Here is a 24,503-nt window from a genome sequence, read left to right on the forward strand (position 1 = left end):
CACGAAACAAAGTCTTTGTAAAATAAGGTATCGATAAAAGGGCAAAGGTCTAATATGTTCCCGCGGTAGCTATAATTCCCTAGGGAGTTATAGCTTTTTTTAAATTATGTCACTTATAAATACAAACCGAAAAACATTGTGTGTAACTCCGGGGGTAAGTAATTTGCACACTCGGGTCTTTAATTACCTCCACCCTCGTATCCAAAATTTCACTAACCCCCCCTCGTTTCACAATGTACTATATTAGGATCAAGCCGTAAGACCATGGAGATTACAAGTGCCTCGTAAATTTTATAATCCAACCTCAACGCAAGTAGGTGTATGAATGTGAACGTTATCAGACGCTGTAAAATACGTTGGCCTCTTTACGTCGCTCCCGCAGCTTACGAACAGCTAATCAAATAGCTGTACCAGGTAGGTCAGTAACGTTTATCTTAGCCTGTGCAAACAGCCTGATTAGAATGTGTTATAAACTGTGCTAAGCAGATACTGAGGGGATACTTAAATTGTGAACAAGATGAAGAAACTTCTCGGATTCCGATAAACGACAGGGGTACCTACTGAACAATTACGCGGTGTTGAGCCTAAGCTATTTTATCAGAATTCAATGCAATCAATGTTTTCGTGTATCTATTTAGTTGGATAACTATTAGGGTCTATCCTCTATCTTCACTACCCCTAGTGTAAATTTAGTCGATAGCGAAACGTGACGTACGCGTTTGCGTTAAGTCTCATTTTGTATGGGTTTTTGAACAGCGCGCCAAGCGGGACGTTTTGGAAAGTCAAAAATCTCATACAAAATGACACTTAACGCAAACGCGTACGTCACGTTTCGCTGTCGAAAATATTTACACTAGGGGTACAGAAGTTAATGTGTATAAAATAAATTACCTCTAGTTACTATAGAATATAATTATTATTTTACGTATTTCGATTTCGATTGTAATATAATTTATAATCGACATTAAAATTTATTAAATATTTCAACTTTTTGTGCAAGAAATACTAAACAAAGATAAGATACCTACCTACTACCTATTTATTGCTCGTAAACATTATGCAAACCTACATGTGGTTATGTTCGTTTCCACGCTTCACCGGCTGAACGATAACTATCGCTTTTATGCAGATATCCTCGTACGAAATCCCACTGTTTGCTAGAAAGAAGTGGGCGTTTTGATTATTTAGTTAGATCATTACGCCGTAACAATCGGTAAAAAGGGTTTTTTTGCGATTTAATAAAGAAAAGATTTGCATTTACATAAAAAACGCTGTTCGATGAATCATTAATATACTTCTTATATTAATTCACGTAGGTATGATTGTCGAAATGAGAGTGTTGTCCACCCAGGTTATACAAATAAGTTAAGTTATAATTAAGGTTTGCGTTAAATAAATACAAATGTATGCATACTTGTATGTTTTATCTCCGAGTCAAATCTTACACTGTCACTAGCAAAACCAAAATCAAGCAAGCGTCCATTAAATTACGAGACAAAGCAATGCAACGCGTTGCTTAAAACGAATATACTCTTGACCCACATCCGCAGCTGGAAAAAAAGCCAATTTTAATTGTGCATTATTATAGAGAAAGAGATTGATCGAACATGTGTTTTTAGTCGAAAAGTTGCGGTACCTGCGGCAAATTAAAAAGAAACGGTTTATTATTTACGTATGTGTAAATATATACATATATAATTGTCTTTGCTAAGTACACACATGAATTATATTTAAAACTGTCGTTCTTTTTTGGTGTCAGATATTTCAATAGATTAAGTTCGTGGTGTTTGTACACATAGGATGTGTATTGATTATAGTTTACCAATACCAGTTTTACTGACCATTGTAATATTCTAAATCCCTTAAACATTAATTAGGTAAACGCTACATTCTAAAGTAGTTACCGATCATTTCGTTACAGATTGGCTCCCGATAATTATCATGTGTTAGTGTTAGTGCGTGTCGGTAATACTAGGTTACGTACATGCATACTTTGCAATCTTTCCATTACGATATTAAGCAGATTTACGGCAAATTGTATGCGGTACGCTGGAAAGCGGGGAAATTTAATAAGTATGAAACTAAAGCAAGTTTACATTGTCTGCATATGATTAATGGAGGCCAAATATATAAACGAGTTCAAAAGAATACTACTGCGTAATTATACTATTTAAAGGAAGTACCTATCTACCTTAAGATAGTTCAAATAAAATATAAATATCTTTATTCAGTAATAAATGACAATATTTGCTTACGTTTTTGTTTACATAGATATAGTTATTAATTAACTTAGCAAGTAGATATAGTACAGTACAATTACATGGCCAACTACAGTCCCTAAGTCAATATAATAAGGTGTACAATTGGTCAATTAACTGCACTGTTTAGACTACAATAAAATAATATATGATCAACATTTCATGAATAAAGTAAGCTACATCTGTTCCCCGTACTAGTATTCAACTGTATCACGGTGGAAACAGGATTCGCCATCCTCTATTTTTAATATGTTAACATTGGTTACAATCAATAAGCAACATCATGTTATCACTTAAGTTAAATGTTACCCGTAAACGTGGGTCGCTTGACAAAAAACCGGATTCCGATGCTAGTTGCAGTAAGTGTAAACATGTAGTATATGCAAAAGAATCACAGTAATCTTAAAAATTACACAAGTTTGTCTTAGCATGCGTTTTAGGATCGTTTAAAATATATTATAACTTCAGTTATAATGTTTACAAATATAACGTAACTTTTGTTTCGTTTTTATACATTTATAGGTTTTATACCAAGTAGATAGTCTACGTCGATACTGACACCTAGATAATAATTTTGTATAATATGTCAAGATGTACATATTTAGTTTGACGACATATAATTTACATTCTCGTAACTCTTATAAGTACTAGCTTTAGCTGACTAAATAGGTAAACAAACCTAGTTAGTTAGTCTGTTATTGCTACTAATGTTTATTGTTAGCTTAATGTTTATCTAGTCTGCCTATCTAAAGCTATTACAATTGTTTGTAAGAAATCGCACTCGCACTATAAATATAGCTATAAATCAAGTAAGCAATAACTTACTTAACAATGTTGTAGGGTAGAATAAGTTTTCTGCCAACAAACTGCTATGCAGTTTGGCAGATAAGTGATCATAGCCGATGTAACTTCTTTTTTATAAATAAATTAAAAAAAAAGCTTATTTGAAACTGAACTTGAGGTTTAATGGCATAAAAGCTATTCTTGTACGTTAGGATTTTCATTAAGGCAATATATGTGTTGAAATAAATATCCATCACCATAAGGAAAACAAGGGCCCTTATTCGACATGCTAAAAGTGACGTTTCGTGTTGATTTCCATTTGATGTGAGAAATATTGTGACTTGTCGAATTGCTATTATCACCACCTGTCAGTGAACAATATCCACACTAGAGGCGGGGCGTTGTACCGGAATAGTTTTTGGAACAGGTTATTTGTAATAGACTACTTTTAGCTTGTCGAGTATTTAAAAGTACGGACTTTGATTTCTGAAATAAAACAAATATTATACTTTTATCACCTCGTACCTCCATTCTTACCGTTACTTTAGGTAAAATAAAATTTTGTTAACAGATGGTCGTCTGGGTGTCTGTTGTATCTAAAAATAATGTAATAATATATAACAAAAATATGACAATAGATTCATAGCCTTCACTCAAAACGTCACCATATTTCCGACCCTTACCGAAATAATAAGTCGATATTTGTATAAATAATCCTTATTTGTAAGACGCCTAAGCACGGCAAATACGTAAACTGCCTATTGGGGGTCATACTCGTAAAACTGGTATTTTAGACGTACTTTTGGTACGAGTAACAGAGACGTACTTTTGGTACGCAGTCCCAGCTCTAGTCAGGATTCTAGTTGTCAAATATAAGCGTGTCGAATACGTATTAGTTAACTGTCAAATGAAATTAGATCAACGGTAGACTTTTTTGTCGATGGGTATGGCTGCCATGTTTGGATTTATGACATTTAAAAGGGGATCCTAAGGCAGAGAGTAGTTTTTTCTGTACGATTTTGATTCTTCTACTGGACGCAAGATGGAGTTAGCTGCCAAATTCCGATCAGGCTGACGCAACTAGGAAGAAAAAAGTTTTGTATGGAATTTGTTTCGCAAATCATTGCCAACGAATAAAAAGAAAACGTCAGTGCTATTTATTCTGTCAAGTTTACATCAAGTCTACTGTCAGCCTAATTGCTTTGTTTGTTTTGAAGGCTTCAATGTTTTGTTCGGGTATTTCGTGTAATTTCTTTATTATTTAGTGAAAAAATCGAAAATAGTCAACCGTGATCAGAGTAAAGAGCGAGTTTGTTACAATGCCAGCGAGAAAACGGTTTACTAAGTGTGCAATATGTGGCAAGCGAGCCACTAGAGAAAATCACGAAAAAAGGGATTTTATGGCGAAATTTCCCTTGGATGAAGACTGGTAAGTATTGCTTTAGATACTTTTGACCTTATTTTGGGTCAGCAGGCTATAAACACATCGAAAATTAGATATTTTACATTATTTTTCGTTGTGAACTAGGGATGTACTATAACTATCGAGAACTGTAGTTTTATTTGTATATCAGTGTAAATAATTAAATTAAATATGTGAAATTTCCTTAGAACTAGCATGCAACATGACCATAATTAATTCGTCGAAGATTAATAATGCATAAATTAATTATTACTTATGCATTAATGGTCATTAGTTATCATATTTTTTTTATCTAGTGATTATTTAATATATTAACCTAAAATGTAAGAAAATTAATCTCTGTTTTTATGATAAATAAAGAAATATTATAGGACATTATTACACAAACTGACTTAGTACTAAAGTATGAATGGCATGTGTTGTGGGTACTTAGACAACAATATATATATATACCCACAACACATGCCATTCATACTTTAGTACTAAGTCAGTTTGTGTAATAATGAATATATATATGTACATAGTCCTAATTTATAAGTATTTATAAATACATAGGAAATACCCATGTCTCAGGAACAAATATTCATGCTCATCACACTAATAAATGCCCGTTCCAGGATTTGAACCTGGGACCATCGGCTTCATAGGCAGGGTCGCTGCCAACAAGGCCAGACCCGTTCTCATGATTAACAGACATATAAATACATAAAAAGTTAAAGCATTGATAAAGGGTTGTTGATAACTGGATGCCGAAAAACATGATTTATAGATGCATATTAGCGCGAAATAATCAGTTAATCATCTCATTAGCAAACACATGGAATATAAACTGTAGATAAAGTCATGTTTTTCCAAGGCTGTATGTTTTCAGATGCAGAAAGTGGGCCAAATTTGTTGGGAACGAAGACCTGATACATCTTCCCATAGAAAAGTTACATTTATTCAAACATGTATGTGCACATCATTATGAAAATCAAGCATTTAATAAAATAATAAACACGACTTAAAAACTGTATTAAAATAATTCGGGTCCAAATTAAGCCCGACCAGATAGTAGTCCAATTAAGAACTATCCACTATATAACATACAACTTAAATGTGGACTCGATGCTAACCTGATTTCGAGTACAAAATTTGTAGACAGGAGCCTATGTTTCAACCCTCCCCATTTTATCGATATCGATAAGAATCGTAAGCGTGTAGCGTACTACACTATTTAAATCGCTTATGTTGGTACTATGGTTCTTTGACAGTTCTTTGTCGTACATTTTGGTAATGATTTGCGAAACAAACTGATTCCACTCACTAGTATGGAAGTCCCGTCTCTTAAAACGTAGTGATTATATGCTCTTTGACAATGACATGCAGTTGCGTCGATGTAGATCTATCATAAAAACGTACATGTGTCGCATGTGACAAATGAAAAAAATATCTTGACAATTAACATAAAGCAATACATTACCACAAAATGTCAACAAGAAAACAGATTTATTATAAAAATACAAATTATATACAAAGCTTCATTTTAAAACCAATGGTCGTGGGTTCTAACCCCGGCTCTTAACAATGTGCATCTTGTAACATGTACCGATCGCTTTTCAGTAAAGTAAAATATATTATCATGAGGAAGATGGAGTATCCCCAATAAGGTATATTTTCCCCTCTGGGTTAGAAGGTCAGATAGTAGTGAGACAGGGAGATATAGTGAAGAATGCGGAAAAACAAGCATTTATTGTGTTGTTAGGCTAGTTTTTTTTTTTCAAAATTTGAAAACGAACGCAACAGCATGCTCAAAGCCCCCTGTGAGTCAGAATCTGTTAAATTTAGGCTTAAGACGAAACAGGAGCTGAGCCCGTACACAAATTTGAGATTTTTAGGTAAAAGGTAAAAAATATCGCCGTCGCGCTGATGAGTGTGGCACCCCGTACCTAGCTAGAGACTATCCCTTGTGTGTGTACCAACAAACCAAATTTTAGACAAATATGATACGTCTTCTTCTTCTTTGTCGTTGTACTCTTTGCAGAGCGTCGTGGTCAACTGCTGATATCAGGCGCAGATGTTGCTTGCCGTACGATTTCTCGCCATTTTTCGCGGTTGGGGGCCATTCTGGCAAATGCGTTCAGGGGACCCTTCATGGCAGATTTGATTTGGTCAGTCCATCGCATAGGTGGCCTTTTGCGCGGTCTTTTTCCGTTTGCTCTACCCTGCACCACTAGACGCATAAATATATTTTAAATTAATTATAGGCATAGACATACCATATCCTATTGTAAGTACAAAGTTTCAGAGCAATCTAGCTAGCCGATTTAAAATGAGAGCGAAACTACATTTGTATGGAGAACCGAATTTGCTGCGGACGCACAATGTAGCATAATCGGATTAGGACCAACCTCGAAATCTCTGTAACAGTCATGAAATTTATTATGTATATAAATTAAAGGCCCCTTTTTCATGCCCAAACCATTTAACATTTGGGGACCTCGAGGAATCCGAGCCATCTTGGAAAATGTGTACCATCAACACAACAGTCAACATTAAAACTTATTAAATTCTACACAAAAAAGTCCTCGATATCTTTGCGGAACAATACATCTTGTTATAGAGAATACTTGCTGAATCTAAGTTTAACGCTTATACACTTCCAGGGGACATTCTCTTAAAAGGAAACTCGGAGGAATATGAATTCTATTTTTAACTATACATTTGTACGTAGTCTACCCCAATATTAACATTTTATTCTACTGCGACTACACCAAAAAGAAGGGTTATGGGTGTAAGTACTGATGTTTCAGTACACCCAGTAGCTAGGTATTAGGATACTGGACGGATTTTTTTAAATGACGTATCGTTAGATTCCTCTTGCCATTCACAACCTACTTTTACTTGTTCTATTAAAGAAAAATCAATACAGCCGCCTTAAGAGGACTCCGAATATTAAATCATATTTTTTCTTCTAGCGCCTAAACTATTGAGTCAAAGTATCACCCTGATCAGTAGATCCACAGTTAGTATACAAGTGCTATGCAATACAAAGTTACTAAAATTAACGGAAGAAAAAAGTTTAGGGCTAAATAATACGTCATTTAAAAAATCCGTCCAGTATCCTAAGCTACAGGCTGTCCTGAATCCTCAGTACTTATACCCATAACCCTACTTTCTGGTTAAGTTGCAGTCAAGTAAAATATTGATATTGGGGTAGATTATGTACAAATGTATAGTTAAAAGTGGAATTTTTATTCTTCCAAGTTTCCTATTAAGAGAATATCCCATGAAAGGGTATAAGGGCTAAATCTGGGTTTAGCAAGTATTTTTTAAAGCAAGATCATTTTTTTTCGCAAAGATGTCTAAAACTATTTTATGTAGAATTTTATAAGCTTGAATGTTGCCTTACACGATTATTGAATAAAGAACGTAGATTTAGAGTAAAACGCGAATTTCTCCTGGATGGTCCACATTTTCCAAGATGGCTGCGGTTCCTCGAGGTCCCCAAATGTCAAATGGTGTGGGCATGAAAAAGGGGCCTTCAACGTATATACCTACATACCAAATTTCATGACTGTTCAGACATTTCGAGTTTGGTCCTAATCCGACTGTGCTAATGCCACTATGTACGTAAACTGTAACTGTACTGCGGACTCAACCTTCACGTTATAATTTTTTAAGTATTAACGTTGACATAGTAACGAAAATAATAAACACGTCAATTGAAGTAAACAATATTATTATATGCAAGAAAATTTTGCAAAATAGGTATATTAATGATTAATATGTAAAACACCATTAATTATTGAATTAAAATTATGATTTTGTGTTAAAAAATATGAGACCAATGATACAGCCCGATTACACGGGCTACATATTAAAAATGATTATCATGGAAACAGTAAATATACACAGGTGAACAAAGTTATAGTAAAATAGGTGCATAATTTCAGAGCTTGCCTGGCCCACCTGTACCACCTACCATGACCACGGCCGTCTCCTACTATTATTTTTTTCTAATACCTATGGCCTTACTAGCGAACAGTATTCCATGTTCTTGATCCAGAATTTAAACCCTTAACTACATATTTGTGGCACTTGGGGTTGAATTTGAAACTCTAGGGCACTAGTGTGGCTCTATGAGAGCGCCTTATATAGGCTTCTGGTGACCAGAGGATCAGCATTGTTAACCAGCGCGGAAATGCACCCAGCCTTCTGAGCACCCTACCGAGCGACCAGAATATAGGGCAAATATATTATGATTTACGTTTTTGACTTAAGTGTTTTTATCATGTTTTATATTTAAACTTACAGATGTCGAACTACCAGCAAAGTTTTTGAAGAGGTGTAGTTTTTATATTTCCTGGTACCAAACTGATACAGGAAATTGGAACATCAGTAAATAATCTAAACCGAAGACAATGAAATATAGTCACATAACACTTTAATGTTTTATTCTATTAAAGAAATCGGTAAAAAAATGTGTTAACTGAAAAAGATAAATTTTATTTTATTTGTAGTTTAATAACAAAATATGTATTTAATCTCCTTTTAACATAGGAATTCTCTTTGTGTAGGTACATATAAATAATAGGTACTTAGGTCTTGGTAAGTAATATAGACAGTACAGTAGGTCTTATCTTAATAATTTGAGATCTCATACATGCGTTCCGATATATCTGATGGCGACTGTACATACAATGGGGTCGCGTATACGAGTACAAAGAGCATTAAAATAGTTGTTGATAGACCAAGTGAGCGAGCTACTATGGTACCTATCTTTATATCAATTTTATGCATTATGTAATAGCGCAATACAGAAAAAAAAATTGACATATGTAGTATTATTTTTATAGTAATAAAGGTTATTCATGAACCATCTCGTAATTTAAAAAAAACGGACTTTATCTCTAAATCATATGCCTTATATTTACAGATGTGTTAGGTTACAACTTGGTTCGTGAACGTGGTTTAGAAGCAACTTGAGACTGGGTGCGGAGTAAATTGCATCAATTTTTTTTACAATTTTGAGCGTTTATAGGAGAATATGTGGAGAGAGCATTATTCGACGTGTAGGTGTGGGTTCAACTGAAAGATCGCATGTCAATAGTTCTTTATTGTCGTTAAAATTCAATTAATAATCGCCTTTATCGACCATCAACTGTGTGGTCACTTTTTAATTGATTGACGTTGTCAGGTACAGTTTCACTACTCGCCGCCGCATTGTTCATAGCGCATTACTTATCCTATCGAATACAAGATGTCGCTGATTCCTGTAAACTTATGTTTAAAAAAAAAGACGCTTTACTCTATGCCATATATTGTAGAAAAGGAAGGGTATTCCCTGTCGTACGTCAAAAAATCCAAGATGGTGCCCAAGCCCATGGACAAAAAAGTCTAGCAATAAAATCAACACTTGTCAAAATTTGACATTAGCAATCCACAGTCAGGTGACAGTCAAATCAAACCGAACCACATCGAGTTCAAAGCCATTTCAAACTATATAGTAGTAATAAACAAAGTTGATTTTTGTTTGATTATTTTTTCTATGAATGAGTTTTGATTGTTCCAAATGATAATATCCACAGTTGATAGAATCAACACTTGATACAATCAACATGCGATAGAATCAAGTGTTGATTTGATGTGGACGCGAAATTTGACAGTTGTGCATCTCGAATAAGGCCCAAGGATAGATTGAAAGACAATAACGCCGTTGCGTAAGAAAATCACATTCCGAGTCCGATTTTTACGTGTCTTTTTATTGAAAAACCCTTTTGAAAAATAAGTCACGGCAAATATGTAACAATTATAAATCATATACGATTATTTACATTCTATTGTTTCCATAAGTAATAGTTACTGATTTGAAAAAAGCATTTTTCAATATAAACACATGTCAAGATTGTTTCCATTTTTCTAACGCTAAAAAAACAAACTATGATGTGTCAATTGCTCGCGCACTTACATGTAGATATAGGTACGTTATGAGTAAAAAGGGTAAAATTATCTAAGCATGATGTAACATTTCATAACGATATACATATTAGGTAGTTCAGAATCCGACACTATAAATCACATCAATGACAACTAGGAGTTGTTTGCGAAATCAAATTACTTGTCCATCTGGTATGTAGGCTATGTAGCAAGAAACAATAACGAATGCAGTATCGTGGGATCAGTTAGTCAATGAGATGATTAACTGCATTGGTGGAAACTCGTTAGGCGATTTGTCATGTTTGCAATTGTTTTATTACTGGATCGTGCCACGGTGAACTTCTTTTCATAGTAGGAATCAGTGCCAAGAAAACCTGATTACAATATTTGAGTAATCAAATGTATGTAGATATAGGTATCTCACGCGTCGGTTGAGTGATGGTCCTTATAACAGTCCGTTTTTATATGGAGTAGCATACACTCGTAACAGCGTGTGTATACTGTATGGTATGTAGACATTTTTTAAAAGTTTAACACATCAATTTATTTAGAAATGTGACATCAAAGTAAAAAATACGGCCAAACATATTTTTTTAATTAAGCCCTAGCAAAATAGACTTGAAGGAACTGTCATCTATCGACGCCAGAGGTTAACACGAAAGTGGAGGACCCGCGCGAAATCGCCTTTTCATACAAACGTAGTCCTCATTTTCCTCTCTGGATATTAATATAATTGAAAACATTTTGACACAATTTGTTGTATATCAACAAAACCTATACACCTACGTTTGATTTTTTTGGATTTTTTTTATTATTATAAGAGTTAGGAGCATTTAAAAATTTGTATGAAATATGTTTGTAAAAAATTTGTAAAAAAATCAAACGTAGGGGTATAGCTAGATCAATATCCAGAGAGGAAAATGGGGGTTATATTTGTATGGAGAAACGGCCGTCCTCTTTCTTCTTGAGTGTGTGCTACGCTACGAGTACAGTCAAGTTTGACTCTAAATATTGTTAAACTCTTACCTATATTCTACCTCTACTTTATCATCTAACATCTACCCCAACGTGACATTTTTTGCCTCTAATATGTCAACCAGGAATCGAAATTGCCCTCTGAAATCTATGTCCATCATATTCCACACATTCGTATTCGTACTCAGCCCATGTTCTACTCTTCAATTTATGAATCCGGAAGCGCTCACGACTCATCCGTGTCATAAATATCTGAGTATAAAACTAAAAATTATTTTTTTGCCCCCGTAGGTTCGTGTTCTTCGCTCACTGAGCGTAAGCGTGAGCGAGATATCATGTGGCTTAATTTTTTGGCAACCGAATTGTTATATAAAAAGCGGTACGAATAATACTACCTATATATTTCTTAACCTAGGTATAAATCAAGAAAAAAACTAAAAATAATTTAAATAATTCATTAAAATAATGGTTCAATGACCAAATAGGTACAATTATTATGTAATAGGCAGTTATTTATGTGAGTGGGTCAATGACATACCTAGTTCATTGAGTGATTTAATTTTCTCAAAAATATCTTCAATGGTGTAACAAGCCATGAGTAACAAAATATTTTTCAGATTATTTTTAAAAATTGCGCGAGATCGTGATTCTTTTATATCAGCTGGAAGAGAGTTGTAAATCTTGGGCCCCAAGACACTAAGTGATTTCCGAATCCTAGCGAGTCTCCGAGATGGCACGACTAGCAGGTGCTGGCCACGCGTGGGGCATACAATGACTACAATTCGATTTCGACCCAAAGGGTTTTGTGTGACCTGCTGGTAAATACAGGACTACAGGTGCCGTGTATTCAGGTGAATCAATACCATGCGTGCTTGGTATAGTTGGCATAGTTCTAAAACGCTATGGTGCCGCGGTGCTAATTTCACAATCTACGACATATCATAATATTGGAATGTAATACTTTAAATTCTACTACTACGCACGTGCCATATTGAGATATTTAATGTTTTATTAAAAATGCATGACAAAGCTAATAGTAGCACACTGGCCATTTACGGTGCTCGTGGATATCTCTTTGAAACGATATAATTGTATCGAGTCTAGTGTACTCTAAATAACTAGTATAAATACAAAACAATGGAGGTAATAGTAGATAGCTCTTTTCGCAAAGAAAAAAAAAGAAAAGAAAAGGAGCGAAGAAAAGTAGACCTTGATAATAAGCGAGATGCTCTGAAGGCCCGACAACCTACAGCTTTAACCTCTAACTACGTAGACGGAGTGTTGTCATGCCCTCGGTGTGGACGGGTACTGCAGACGAAGATTGGCTACTGCACTCACATGAGGGCGCACAAGCGAGCAGACCAGCTTAGTTCCCGAGATTCCCGTACCTAAGGAATATAAATGCAGTCGTTGTGGTCGAAATTGGCTAGGATAAGAGAGAGAGAGAGAAAGAGAGCGAAATCTTTTAGGATGTTACAGAAGGAAACTTTATTCGAGCAATATAAATATTCTAACTTAAGGACAATTCAATACTGTTACGCAAACAGCATGTAGGGTAGTGGCACCAAAAGATGACCGGCCCCCAAAAGATGGCCTTAAAATCGATATAATTAAATCGTGAATTATTTTGCGCGCCTGAGGGTATTATTTCCTAATGCGGCAATACTTTTCCGAGACTGAGATTTAAACTCCCAGACAATTGTGCTGTGCGTGTGGCTGAGAGCGGTCGTCAAATGCGCGCTCCACACCAAAATCGCCATTTGTATGGATATCTTAATAAGAATAGCGCTTCAAAGTATAAGATTATAATTGCGTATAAAATTGAATTATGCATTTACTTACATGATTTTACACAGAAAATTCGTTCATGTTTTAGTAGCATTTTCAACACTGAACAAGTTTAATTGTAAAAATAGTGAATTTTATATCTTTAATCGGTAGCTTAATTACTATTTTATATTATTTTCAAATACAAATTTAAACAGTTTAGAAGTTAATTATTTATTAAGTAGTTTTAATTTATTTGAGGATCATATTTTCTTCTTAGAGCAGAATTCCACCTAGGGCATTTTATTCTCTCTCTGGCACAAATAATTTAAACTGCGATTTTATACACCATTTTTTCGCTACCGATTATAATTGCTCAGTGGTCAGAATTTAACAAAAGGGGCAAAGTTACACTCTATCTATACTTGTTCATTTATTAGCATCTTGTCGTTTAATATTAGGGTACTTGATTTTGATTTTATACTGGTTCATATTTTGGGGTCAAAACGTTCAGAGATAGGGCACCGTGTTCATCTTCTGGGCATTTTGTCCTATTTCATCATATAATATTTTTTATAAAAATACTGAATTACAATATTTGGAAGCATTTGGAATAATTAATTTTAATCTAGATTGTATGCTGAATCATATTATAAAATTAAAGTTGTTAAAAATAAGTTTCAACATATGTAAAAAAAATCTAAAGTTGGGGTAGTCGCTTAACTGGTCATCTTTTGGTGATTTCACCCTATGTAGATTCTTATGTTAATAGAAATATAAATTTATAATACTATGTACTGGGTACCTCCCTGTTAAACAAGCATCATTATTTGTAGGTATATAATCATAACATTCCCTTCCATTAAACTGTAACTGAACCACCAAGACCACGTTGAACACAAAACAAAACACAAGCAGCTAACACGGTCATCTCGGTTCCGATTGTCCGTTATATTTCTCAACTACTACCGCTACAAAATATGCCAGATTGTCCATGATATGACGAAGATCTTACCTCAACGACATAAAGACTACAATTGGTTTGTCCTAGGTCGCTGGTGTTGTGGCTAAGATTTGTCCTGCTTTACGCTAATCATCTGGGTATAATTTTGCCTCGTTCACGATAATTTTTTATTTGATGAACGTGACCGTCGATTGCTTAATCTGACAGTAACGTGATACTAATCTGAAAGTCTTTTAAGACTGGAAAAGTAACCAGGAAAAGTTAGATACACCATTTTATGTTCAAATTACCTCCTTACCTACCTCAAATAACCTACATTACAAATAATCTACAAATTACATACCTAACTCAGTAATAGGTTGGTACATAAAATTGTAGTATTCTTGGAGTCTGTAGTTTCTCATAGCTTAGAGGTTAGTTCTAGAATAGTACATCTGTTTTACTTTTCATTTTGCTTTGTTATATCTTAATGCTTGTAGTTTTTTGTTTCATTTTAGCTAAGGTTAAGAATTTTAACATAACTACAAAATGTAAGCGCGTAGTATTAGCAAGTAGTGTTTTTTTTTTTTTTTTTTTTTTTATACCTCGACGGTGGCAAACAAGCATACGGCCCGCCTGATGGTAAGCAGTCACCGTTTGCCTATAATTGGGTGAGTAGTCTAGTATGATTTTTGTGGTTATTATTTGAGTCCATTTGTATTGGTAATACACCTGTTGGCAAACGTTAATAAATAAATTATACGTATAATAGGTAAATATTTAAGAAAATATAACCAAATAGGGTACCTAATTGTTTTTGGGTGAAGAAACGAAAACTGGGACACACTATTGAAATAATAAGTTTAATTTAGATATGTTGGTCATTGCTAAACCGATGTAAACAAATATTTTTAGATTATTTTAAGTCTACTTCAAGGAATTTAGTACAGTCAACATCAAAAGTAGCGGATCAAACAACGCCTCAAAAGTAGGTATCTCTCAATCTGTAACCGCTTAACAAAAAGTGATGGTTCTATATGTAGAACAATTGTAAAAGATATACTTTTAGAGGTTAATTTTAGAGACATGTAGAAATATTATCCGGAATATTAGATATTTTTGATGCTGACTGTACCTACCTAGTGACAAGTTTTTCATAAATGTAAGGGATGCCTAATTGCCTATGCCTACATGCTGTTACACGCTACTTACTTGAACGATATTTCGCATAAGTATCATATTAGAAATAAGGCGGAAAGGAAAGGATTATAGGTTGGGTACTTCGAGACTGCCTAAAGCTGTCTATCATGCACGTCTGCATTTTCGCCTGTTAACCCATCAGATGTCACGTAATGCTTTCATCATTACGACAATACTACATTCAGCTCAACGTAACAGCTTTCTTCTTATGTGTTCCACGTTTTATCCCGCACAATTTGTAACCTTATGGTTTTTCGATTAGATTCCTATCTTGTTTGATGGTGGAAGGTAATTTGTGGCAGCATGCGTGGAATTGGCTCGTACGTAGATAATCGAGAAGACGCGAGTTCAAGAGCGTTGCGAATGTTAAGTGTTATTAGGTAGCTTTCACAAAAACAAAAGACGGTGTTAGTTTAGCCCACTGCTTGGGAGTATGGCATTTGTCACCTAGATGAGAGACTATATCGGAACATTAGCTGCTTCAGTGTCTTTTAAGCACTGGTGACTTTAGATTTTAACACATTTGTATTTCTTTTAATTATAGTTGCACCATTGGCGGTGTTAGATACAATTTGTTCAAGAAAGTTTTATATACGTTCATACGTCCATATCCAAATTCATAGCAGATGAGATGATTTATTGAATCAGGCGTTACTCGCGTTTGCATGCAGTTCATATCCCCACCCTCACACAAAAGAAAGACGCAGATAAATATAACCACCACTAAAAATACAAAACTCCAAAAAAGTATAAGTTAGAAAAAAATAATAACGACATTTTTACCGATTTTGAAAATATCCTTACTTTCACGGTACAAATAATGTTACTTACTTACTTACTTTTGTGTGTGTTTGTTTCTATCTTTGCTAACCTAACTATGTAATTGTTGTTACAGGAAACTCACGATCTGCAACGACCGGCTCCAGGTAATTTGAGATTTACATTTCGTGACCGTAGCATTATGGCGCTGCACCTGTCTCCTACAAGTGCGGTGATATCAACGTGTACTGTGTATTAGGGTGAGTTAGGGATAAACGGAATGTTTCAATAATAAATATTTGTTATACTTAGCAGCAGCTTTTTTCTTTGTTCCATCCACTTGGAGAAAGGTGATGTGAAAGATTAATCGATACTGATCGGAATTGCACGTAAAAGTAAGTTACAATAATCTCCAATAAGATTAACCTCCCATAGGGTTGGTTAGACCTAAATCCTATACGCACCTGTCTGCCTGTCTTTACATACCTGTGCCCTACAGTACAATACAGTCTTTCCTCATATTCTTCATTTCTGAAATTCTTGACTCAACTGCGAAATCAGTTGTGCATTTAATTTCGGTACATACTTTAGGTATTAAAGAAACCATTACTTTGTCGAATCATTACTTATGACAAAAATCTCATAAGATAGGTGGTTATATTGATTACATAATTGAATGAGAAAGCTCTATAGTTTACGTTGGCAGCTTATTTGCAGCATTTTCGAAATGTGGGACAGACTTTAATGCCGCATTCCACTTCTTTGTCAGCAAATTATGTCTGTAGAAAGTACCTAAAACAATGGGATATAATAGGAAGACTGTCTTATTCAGAATACAAATACATAGGTACATCTAATATGACCTGGTTATTATATGATACGCACATATATATGGACTTAAAACTCTATGCGGGTTCGGGATTCAGTTTAATTAGTCATATAGATTGTTTATTTGGTTTACTGACCAAGAAAAATCAATGAAATACTTTTCATAAATAAGTATAACAGCTTCAAATTCATTATATTGACTGATTTTAGCCTTAGATAAGTCATAAGTCATTTATACTTAGTTAATAGTTCCTGATAGTCGTGCGTGATACGTGACCATATAAGGCGCGAGACCAATTTGAGAAAGTAACAAAAGGTGACGTTCGATACTTTATAAATTGCCATGTCACGGCCGAACTGTCGAATTCAAAAAGCGAAACATTATAAGGCAAAATGTCGAATTTGATGAGTTAAATATAAAGTTATAAACCTAGGCTACCTTAGGTACTCCTACTTTACAAAGGCTCTCCCCATGTTACTTTGACAATAGTCTTACGGAATTAAATATGTGTCTTCTCGGATGGCGTGTGTCTTCGATAGTATTGTATGATTTGACAAGATTTCCAATAGAGATACCTATAGAAATCTTATCAATAAAACATCGTCATTACCTTTTCCGCCCACGAATAGCCATGTTATTCTCGCCATCTCAATTGACTACAATATTTGAAATTGAACAACACGATTGCTATCCGATGGCGAGACACGAACCCGAGTTGTCTGTGGCATAAATTGAACATTTAAATCAGAATATGCAAAGTGAAGAAACGTTGGAGAGTGATTCTGAAAGCATGTTTAACTCTCTCGCATCTAATCTACTTACTTATTGATTTGTTGAACATGTTGTAAGTTTATGTAAGCGTTAAAATGCAAATAACGGATAAAGAGACGTACTTACCTACTTGTGTATTTTTAATGTATTGATATTTGTATTTTTATTATACATAGGTATGCTCACTTAAACGTGAATAACAAAAAATGTACCGAATCGTAACGGAACCGAAACCGCCGAATTTCGTCTATTTAGAATATAGGAATATAGGCTGATATTTTTGAATGCCACAGAACGTATTCTCTTCTTCTGTAAGTATAATACACTTAAACTGCTTACATAAGAAAACTAAGTATCTTTTACGAATATTAATCACGGTTTGTTGAATTTTATTTTAATATGTACCTATCAAATCAAGGTAATGTTTAAACAAACGCATTGTGATGTTGCAAATGAAGACACGACTGTTAGTGTAACCCATCATTAACCGCGTCAGCGTGCTAAAGATCCGCTTAAGAGCAAACCAACCAACAATAATGAATTAACGGTACTAACATTATCATTATTTAATTCAATCGCTTTGTTCATTAGCGTTCGTGTCGACGCGTCCATATACCGCACACGCGTTTACAATCGGTAAATTACTGTTACAGCGAGGAAGGAAAACGATTAGTCGGTAAATGCGAAAATTATATAAAAGATAATGCTATTACGATGGCTTTCTTTTAAGAAATTTACTATTAGTAATTTCACACGTAATCATTACATGACAAACGTGGTGATAAGTTAATTTTGCTACTTAGCGTGTTTCGTAATTCTGTGATTAAGCATTAAAGGGGTGCAACTAAAAACCAAGTTTCCTTACGTCGACGAAAACAGTCCCAACAGCAAAGCACTCAAAAATCTAGATCAAAGATAAAATTCCAAAAAAGCCAGCTTTATTCGAAACTTAAATGTTTTCTCCTTTTTAGGCGCCGCTTATCAATAAAGCGAAAGTGGGACCGTTCTTATGAATAAAAATGATCGTATATATGTTGGAGTGCGAAACTCCGAATTTGGTGATAAAAACCCGTTGGCCCACTGCATATTGCATCGAAAAAGGAAGGTTGGGCCACTTGCAAGGACGTTAAAATAGGGATCTGTGAAGTGAACGCGATATTTTTGTAAGTAGATACTAGACTCTACTAGAGAGACAAGAGCATTTGGTTTAATTGTATGTACCCACCTATGCCAGATGATACTGCCTAATTTATTTATAATATTAAAAAAGGATTTAATCTATTCAAGAAATGCATTACATAATAAAAATATAGCAACTTAAGCTTGTAAAGAGTCTAAAGCCTAATAAAACTTACTCTATAAAGTAATTGCTTTTGAAATCGTAATCGAAAGTATGCGAAATCAATCACAAATTGTTCTCCCATAAGACTTGTAATTCCATATCATATCAAAAAACGATTAGACTTTCTATTCATTAATATTTTTATCAAAGGAAATAAGTGTTATTCTAAACGAGATACTATTCCTTGCAGTAATGTAACGTTAGATATTAGTTCACTGTAAAGCCACTTAGGTATAAACCAAACCAACCAAACCAAACTAAAGTAACAAGGATCAGTTTCGTAACATCTCTACCTAGGATGTCTAAAGTTCGTGGTGACTCATGCTACCGGTCGCAAGAGAGGCAAGGAATGGTCATCTGTGGAGCAACACACTAATATTGACGGCAGGTATTTCTTGCTTATAATACCTTGTTTTCCCTATTGCATGAATTTAAGGGTAAATTCACTTAGCTTTTGGAGAGTACCTACTGAAATACTTATAAGCGGTAATGCACGCTTCCAAATCGGTAGTCGTGGGATCCAAAATACAACCCGGCTTGTACTAATGAATTTATCGTAACTTATGTACGAAAATTTAAGCTATAGTATATTTACCACTACTTCTTTGGTGAGGAAACATATAGGGAAACCGGACTAATCCCAGCGAGTGAAACCGGATAAATAAAAATGGAAATTACCTTGGTATAAACTAGTGCCTGCGCCAATTTTTGTGGTTCGCTTGCCAAAGCAGACCCCGGGTTCATTTGGGATAAGCAAGTATCAAAATAGTTGACTGTTGTGTGAAAGGACCTGGAAATGGCAAAGGAACCCTAATTTATTTATATTTATGATTGTATAAGATATGTATGTATGTATGTATGTATGTATGTATGTATGTATTTGTTTTATTAGTATGTATTATATTGTTTGTGTCTTCATTTTGTTGAATTATATAAATATATATATCGGCACTACCCGTTTCAATGTTGTAAGTTCATAGTTTCCTGCTACCCAAAGGTTGTCTGGAAGAGATCGCTTTTTAGCCACAAGACCGCCTGTTGTTACCTAATATTTAAGTGTTTTTCATTTCCTGTCTCTTTATAACTGTATGGTGCACAATAAAGAATATTTACTTACTTCCTTACTTTCCTCCTTCCTTATATGGATATCCTTAGGTGGTATCTTGACATTAAGCTGAGTGGAGACCTTGTCAGTGACGTTTAATTAAAAATTTATGCGTTTTCTGGATAAATTTCTTCTATTCTATTCTATGTACCATTTCCCAAGCCCCAGTCCCACGCCCAGGACCCGGGTCTCAGTCTCAATTTCACAAAAGTTTTGTCAACCGAGTGATGGTTAGAACAAATATATACTTACCTCTATGTAGGTCCCTAGTACTTTTGTCCAAAAGGGCCAGTACAGGCGGACTGCAACCTGATTGTAACTTGTATGGGAACTGCACGCCGAATTTGCAGTTTCCGTACAGTTCCCATACAAATTGCATTGCTGTATCGGCCCTTAGAAAATAATACAGATGGTTATCTTACTGAACTTCTCCATTACAACATGCTTAAATTTCATTATGACCAATTCATTATGTATTTACTTTTTAGTAGAGTTTAAATTGATCACTATTTAAAACCAGTTTTGTAATTACATTTTGAACTTGAACTAGAACTTGAATAAGCAAGTTTCATCCATAATTATTTTAGTTTTGCTATTTATAAATGTGTAATGGGTAATATTATTATCGATTTATAACGATTATCATCAAAAGTAGAAATACTTAATGAAACGTAACCTACGGAATTGTTTAAAAGGCGGCTTGTTGCAACTATAACCTTAGATTATAAGATTCTAATACAAATCCAAGTATATGTACTTACCAGGAAATTACTGTTTCGCGGCCCATAATTTTCCAGTGAATTGGAATTTAAAGACACGGCTCTCCACGTCCGGTTGTGGCTTTGGGCTGCATTCCGATATCGTGAACAACATTTTGCGCAACCCGTGTATTCATTCACTGACTAACGACGAACTAACTGCAGCTGTATAAGTATACCCTGCGTAGGAGTATATGAAATTAAGTTCCAGTTAAATACGTCTAAATATTTTTCAAATTATATTGAGTATCCAATAAACTGAAAGCATTAGTATATCTAACCTCCGAAATATAATATGTAACGAGTACAAATCAAAAAGGCTCGTTAATAATCAAGCGACATAAGCGAAAACTGGTCCATAGTTGTATTATAGGATTATAGTTAAGTACCTGAGTTTACGGTATCTCAACCTACCTATGTTACTTACTTACTGTATTAATAGCTTATTAGTAATTTAAATCGGTTATGCATGCATTGAAAATTGCTATTATAGTAATCTTATAGTATTGTTCTTATCATTTAAAATAATACATAATTGCGGTGGCAGCATGGTTCCATTTTTATCATTTGTCACTATGCCCGTCTTTTTCACGTTTACAAACTTGTTAGAACGTGACAGGCATGGTGGTAAATGATAAAGAGCCGACCATATTAGGCCTACAGAATCTGGAGAAGGCATATTAAATACATGAACACCGATCAGTAAAGTTTTTAAGGCGAAAATCGCTCGACGTGTTTCAGTCCGTAATCAGAACCGTATGTAGGTAATGTATAATCGTTTGCGTTAACTATTTTTACTGATATGGCCGCAACGTCTTCTGTACTTATTCACTGATTCAAAGCCATTATGTGAAAACATTTTTTTCACCACACCAACTGATAAAGGCCCTATTGATTGTTCAAAAACTAGTCAGAAAGTTGCATTTTATCCACATGTGGATTTGATTTGATTTGAATTATTTGGTATTAATAGTTAGTATTTTTCTCGCATTGGTGTGGTGAACAATTTTGTGTTTCACTCGCAGGCAAAGTTTGTTTAAACCTCGTGCCTTGAAATCCTCGAAACACTCCAGATTCCACCTCTGGAACCACTCCCTACCCTCGTGGTTCAATTTTGGAATCTTTCGCTTGCTCGGGTATCAATATTAGCATTCACACGAGCGGTTAAATAACAACTTTGCCCCCTTGTAAAATAAATAAATATTTAAAGCTTTTTACAGAGTGTGCCAAGTGTCACTTCATTCCTTAAAGGTATATTTTACGCCATTTATGTTATATACCATCTTTTTTATTTTCGTTAATTACAAGGGTGCATTCCTGAGCTTAAATTAAGTAACTTTCTCAAAGACACCGGTATTCTAATTAAATCCATTTCGGAGATAATCAATATTTAATAAATAATTATTTTTATCTTAAAAGGCCCTTACGAGCGTATACACTTGCCTCAATTGATTAGTGTTTAGTACGAGTGTATACATTTGCTACTAAACGTAAGTACTATCTCGGACGAATGTTCGAATTCGAAATGACATTGATATGTCACAGTTTTCAATTGTTTGGTTGAATTAAATGTAATGCCCGTGTTACATTACAACAACGCTATATGCAACATTTAATTACTTTTTATAAACATTTAAAAAAATATTTATTTAAATTAACTATGCCATTAAGTTTCCTTCAACGTACTTACCCTTACTTACCTTACCCATACCCCGAAGTTAACGGAATTCAATAAAACACGGTGTATACTTATTTTCTGAACTGGTTCTTTAGCGACTTATAGGATAGGAGATAATAAAAAGCGAAAGCTTTTCATTTCATCTGTCCTTTCTAAGAACCGATGACCTGAATGACTTTGCAAACACTAGATGCAGCGAATGGTCGATTTACGAGCATAATATTTCTAAGAAATGCATGTGTCATTTTTGTTTCATTTCTGTTATGGGCAAGATAAATGTCAGGTGGAACGGGTCTGCACAAGTTAAATGAGCAAACGACCATTAGGGAGTAAATGCATTTTTATACACTAAAAATGGGCTGTAATCTTGCTTTTCCTTTTCGCAGAGAACACGTTTCGTTACTTTCGACGGTGACTGTTACGACGACGGTTATATTTGTGATGACCTATGCCTATTTATAACCTACCTATTTATTATTGGTAATAAAATATATTAATATCATCTCAAGAGATGATCTTACCTCCACCGTATACTTAACAGCATTGGAATTCATCAATGGAGTTGACAATTTTTATCGCCCGAATTTGTCATTTGTTCATCTAGGAAGGGTTCCAACAACCTCGCTATGTAGACATAGGTGTGTCGTTACCTACTCGTAGTTAGTTGTGTTGTCACCTATATAATTATTTAACAATGACATCTTGTTGGTCTGTTGTAGTGTGTGAAAGGATAACAATGATAAACGCCGGTATCAGTACACGGAAGTATTTAGTAAATTACATAATTGACGAACACTCCGCGCTCGTAGTAGAGATCGTAGTAGAGCCAAACTACCGGTAGACTAAATGATGGTTTGGGAATAATTATTTTTACGTTAGGTACGATTATAAGTATTTATGGACAAACCGGTAAAATGAAGTCATCTCGGCGAATTGTAATTTCAATCATAATGTAGCTCTAAATTAGACGTAATTGATCTCGAATAACGGGAAGAATTCGTAACGGCCTTATTTGGCATGGTCGCTTTATTATTTTTGCAATAAAGAAACGTGTTAGTGTTGTACCTAGTTTCCTACACTTTCATTCGACGAGGAATTACTCGTAGTCCAACTTACTAAGGCAATTAGGTAGGTAGTACAGTCAAGTTTAAAAATATGGGTGCACACAAGTTGCTCAAAAATATGTCCCATAGCTATAATGTCAGCGAATTAAGAGCTATGCGACATATTTTTGAGTAAGTTGCGTAAACCCATATTTTTACACTTGACTGTACCGAGGCGATGATATAGATGAGCGTACTCTATATACATAAAACAATTAGTTTGTCTGTTATTAGAACCCAGTAAGCGCACCGGACCTTCATCAGTGGGTACTCGGTGTACATTAAATTAAATATAAAAGTATGCATACTATAAAGCAAACTTACTTCTTTGTTGTGTTTTTATTATACTTCTTTCCTTGCTTCGCTGACCTTTTAAATAACTCAAAATGTATCGTCATCGTCATCGCGGCCTACACACGTTCTTAAATTTACATAGATATTAAATTGTATACGCGTTCCTATCGCTGCTCACTTTAACCGGTTTCATTAAAGAATGGATTAGCTGCAATTGTACAATACTGTTATGTCGTAATTGTTATCGTAACGCCGGGCAAAAAATCGGATACATTTTAGCGTAAAAGCTGATAGCGTAACGGTTCTCACAACCTTTGCCTATTAGGCGTGTTGGCGGCAACATTGTGCATGTTCAGTTGCGCGGTGCAGTTTGCGTGTGCTGCGAAAGAAATGCACTACACTGCACATGCATGATTGGGAAGGTTGTAGTTAAGTCGATATTATGGGAAGTATCATCACATTGTTAGGATAGCTAATCTGTTTTCTGAGCTAGGTACTTCTTTTTCTGACAAGACTTTACGTTATACTTCACATTTAACTTATCTGCCATTTTCATTGGCTAGTTTTGGTCAAATCGGGTTTCAGTCTAAGTTCTA

General features: G+C 34.7%; 1 protein-coding gene across 1 annotated transcript in view; it reads left to right on the plus strand.

Annotated features, from left to right (window-relative positions):
- The window catches only part of LOC133519814 (ATP-binding cassette sub-family G member 8), a 107,605-nt gene that overhangs the window by 50,921 nt on the left and 32,181 nt on the right, over nt 1-24,503 (plus strand). The window contains exon 2 of the mRNA XM_061853925.1: nt 16,164-16,194. The gene's annotated coding sequence lies outside the window, so the exon portion shown is untranslated. The remainder of the gene's footprint in view (nt 1-16,163; nt 16,195-24,503) is intronic.

This window comes from Cydia pomonella, chromosome 7, assembly GCF_033807575.1.
Source record: "Cydia pomonella isolate Wapato2018A chromosome 7, ilCydPomo1, whole genome shotgun sequence".
NCBI classification, from domain to species: domain Eukaryota; kingdom Metazoa; phylum Arthropoda; class Insecta; order Lepidoptera; family Tortricidae; genus Cydia; species Cydia pomonella.